The 4,332-nt window shown below is 43.1% G+C and overlaps 1 pseudogene; it reads right to left on the bottom strand.

Moving 5' to 3' along the window:
• Positions 1-1,127: 1,127 nt before the first annotated feature.
• Positions 1,128-2,273, bottom strand: LOC114026764 (annotated as a pseudogene).
• Between the last annotated feature and the right edge of the window lie 2,059 nt (positions 2,274-4,332).

A 4,332-nucleotide genomic window follows, 5' to 3' on the forward strand; every position in this document is an offset into this window, starting at 1 on the left:
TACTGCAGCCCCAAGAGAACTTTGATACAAGTCATTTAATAATAATTTAATAATGCACTCTTGAATTTCCACCAGAAATTAACCTCCCTAGTCTAGAATTTGCAGGCTCTATTCTCTTCCTATTTGGAAAGACCAGAGCATTGGTCCTTTTCTAATTCTGTTTATCTTCTGTCTCTCTGGATTGACTATCAAAGATCATTGACTGGCTCCACCATCATATTTCTTGATTTTTTCACACCCAAAGATCAGCGCCCTGTAACCTGGATTACTGAAAGGCAACTATTTGCACTCTGAGTATGACCTCACCCATTGTGGGATCATTTCTTGAATAATCACACTTCCTCCACACTCTGTACATTTAAGGGCAATATTGATGCAATGGAAAGTATCATCAAACTAACCATTTAACAATGATGCTCTCTTCTCTTCATTTTTCCCTAGGGAGGGGGCGCAGTTAGTTCCAGAAATGCAAATTTTGTTTGGGATTGTTGGGGTCAAGGGAAGAATTCCTAACAGTTGGAGTTATTCAAAAGATGGGCATGACTGCTTGGGGAGGCAGGCATTTCCCACCAATGGTGGTCGACTATCTGTTGGGCATCTTCTTTTTGGGACTGTTGTTCACCTGTATGCACCTGGTGTCCCTTCCAAATCAGCCATTGTGCTTTTATCATTTTCTCATCAACCAATGTAGAAGAGAGGTTATTTTTCCCCCCAGGGTTACTTAGTTTACAATATTTATTTATTTATTTTTTTAGTAACACACAGGCTGGATTGGTTAATTTATTGATTGATCACCGCCACCCCGCTCAGTACCCAGCAGGATCACTTCTTCAGAGGCACCTCAGACTTGGCCCCTGGCAGTTGGCCCTCTCAGCAGAGTTATTTTTAAATGACGTACAAGCAAAAGCCCCGAGTGTTGTGGGTGATGAGCAGTCTATATTAAGATAAGTGGTTTTGCATTGAGGTATCCTGATGCACAACTGGCTGTATGTACCGTGAGAAAAGAGCTGATCTGCTAATCAGCATTGCCCCATGAAAGAAAACAGGCAAGATTCTAGCACCTCTGCCCTACTGGGAAGGAAGCTCGAACCTGGTTCCTGAGTTATGGCACGGCGGCTCCTGAGGCGTCATGGCATCAGGAGCTTTTCTCTCCTGCCCCGTTGTGCTGGAGGCATCACCACTCTGACACATTAGAGACTGGCTGTGGTACCTGATAGACTTTGTGCAGTTGGTCAAGGAGCTCCCTTTTCTCATTGTCCGGAAGGAAGCTGGACTTGCCTGCACTGATATTCAGTCTCACACACTCACCCTCAGTAAAGCCCATTTGTGTTTTTACCATGTAGTAACCTGTGTCAATGGCAGATTTGAAGATGAGGGGGTCATCTGTGGTGAGTGAACAGTTAGCCTTATCAACCCTAAATAGTGTGACTGCATGCGAGATGTCCAGTTTCCAGGCTCGTGAGATAGCTCCACCAGTGGCATCCTTCATGGTACGTGTTCTCCTTCAGCAACTTCTCGGACCGGGTGCTCTCTTCCACAGTGTGGTAACCATGCCCTATCCTCTCAATATGGAGAACATTCGCCGCCTACTGTACAACCTCTGCAGACTCTACTTCTCTGGCGTGAACTGTCCGATGAATGCCACTTCTCACAGCTTCCACATAGGCTTTCACATGCCCAGGGAAGAGGCTACTGTCCTTGATGGTCTCAGCTCCAGCCAAGCCAATGGCCACCACTGTCTGCTGGTGATACTTCTTACAGGGCTCCACTGCCTCAGGGGACCAGTTTGACATGTGGCATAAGCAGCATAGAAGAGACTTCACTTTGATGTGAAGTCTCACTCGCCCTCCTGCAGGCCCTGGCTGACCAGAAACGTGACTTCATTGAGGTGAGGTCTCCTTCAGCCTGACTCCAAGGAATGGGCTCCACCTTGGAGCTGGCCAGCAGGTCGGGGCTATACTTCACCTCCACATACACCGCATCTTCCTTGGCTTTCATCTCCACAAACTCACAGGCCAGTCTGATGGCCTCCTGGTCACCCACGATGGCTGACGTGTAGAAGTCAAACTTGGCCAAGAACCCAGGGAGGCTTAGGGGTTCGTCCATGCCAATGCCGTCCCCGAGTTCCTCCACTGCGTTGGCAGGAAGTGGGATCCCTCTTTTCTTGGCATAGTACAAGATGGTCTCAGTTGATGGTTCCATGTCCAGATGGACATGAAGTTCCACTTGAGGCTTGTCTACACTGGTGGCTGGCTCGTGGTGACTGTTGGCATTTGGTCCGTCCATCCGTTAGTTCAGCCAGCTCTCTCTCAGGGGTTTCCTGTCTCAGTTTACAATATTTGTGATGCAAAATTTGGCTCAGTGGAACAATAACTGAGTTTGAAGTCAAAAAGGCCTGGGTTCAAATTCTGCTTCCTGCTCTTATTATTGCTTTGGGTAAGTGGCTTCATCTCCCTGTTCCTCAGATGATGACCTAGGATTCCTTATGCAAGTTTAAGGAAGATTTAATCATTCTCAAGATAAGGTGTCCTCTGTTTGGCCACAGGATTTAGAACAAGGAACAAGAAGAGGCAAATTTAGGCCAAATCAAAACCCCAAGTTTCCCTGACCATCAGAGCTTTCCTCCAGTGGAATGTTTTGCCTGGAGAGGTGACAGGTTCCCCTCTTGAAGGTCTTGTCTGTAAGCAAAGTCTCTGGATGACCCCCTTGGAGCAACGTGGTGGTGAGGATTCTTCTTCTGTTCAGGCTAGGCAACACCCAGCATTGAGGGTCTCTTCCAACTCTGCAGTTCTGATCCTGACAAGTCACCAATCACAAAGAGTTTTCACACTGAACAAATCCCCAATTCTTTATGAAGTCACTGAACATGAACTTCATTTCTGGGTCACAGGGCTTGTAAAATAATTGATTTTCACATGATACAGGAATGGCACTATCTGTGCTGATTCCATGTTATCTTTCCAAAAGAATTATCAGAGCCATTATTTCAGGGGTGGTTGAGAGAGGCTGGTATGTACTGTCTACATGACACTAAGATAGTCACCATGGTGTTCAACTGTCATACCCCAGTCCTGGCATTGGTGGCACCTCTCCTCTAGACAGGGAGGCAAGGCAGACACCCAATAAATAAAAGAAAAAGACAATGTCAGAACATGAGAGGCACTAAAAAGCAGTTTGAGCTATCTGTTCAAATGGTGGGGTTTGAAAGAAAGAAGGGATCCCTGATGAGCCTGTAGAATACAGGAAGCCAATCTGGAGGACCTTATCAGGGACTTGAAAGGATGGGTAGGATATGAATCAATGGAGACACCCTTCTAGGCAGGGAAAGGACCATAACCAGGAATTTTGAGGTAAGCATGAATATTCCCTCACATTCAGGATAAAACGAGTAATCTGTCTTCAGCAGAAAGTTCATGTAGCAAAGAAATGGAAGATAAAATTGGAAAAAAGTCAAAATGGTAAGCCAACTTTAGATAGGAAAGATTACAGAAAGTTTATGGTGAATTGTAGTGGAACTATTTTTTTTTTAGAAATTTCTAGATTTCTGGGAAGATAATGGAAGAAGTCCCAGTAGAGCATACCTTCTCAATATCACCAGGCACATTGAAAGAAATATCAAAAAGAAAATATAAATGACAGAAATCCTGAAAAAAATCATTAAAATAACAAAAAAAACAATGAGCAAGTCAATTAGTTCAGATACAATGAATGATAATATAATTATAAAATATCATAATATAATAAAAAATCACAGATTAAAAGAAGCAGAGGTAATGTAATGAGACAGGAAATGTATGAATCAACCTCAACAGTAACATCAGAAATGGAACAAGTGATTTCTCCAGACATAATAAAACAGCTCTTGGATGCACCAAAGGACTTACATGGATAAAGAGAGTTGGTGAAAAATTTATAAGAAGAACGAGGAATGATTGGATATATCTAAGTCATCTTTCAGCAATATAAAAAGTAGAATTTTGGGAATCTATATGGGAAACAGCAACGGAATTTAAAACAACAACAAAAAAACAAAAGAATTCTTATACCTGAAAGAAAATCATGGCACATCTCAAAAATGGCAGCTGGAAACATAAGCCAGGAAGTAACCCAATATGAAAAAACAAAGATTTGAAAGCAAAGGAAATGAAAATTTTTGACCCAGAGAACACATCATGGAGGGGAAAATCTGACTTATCAAGCTTTCAAGTAAAGTATGAAGATGATAATAATCAGACCACTATTTCAGGAAAGCATACAGGAAATTTCCTCAGAAGTGTTGAGGAAAAAGGACAGATCACTCAAAGAATTAATAGGAAAAAAATGAAAGACCCT

Source organism: Vombatus ursinus, unplaced genomic scaffold (genome assembly GCF_900497805.2).
Source record: "Vombatus ursinus unplaced genomic scaffold, bare-nosed wombat genome assembly UNPS02014845.1, whole genome shotgun sequence".
Classification (NCBI taxonomy): Eukaryota; Metazoa; Chordata; class Mammalia; order Diprotodontia; family Vombatidae; genus Vombatus; species Vombatus ursinus.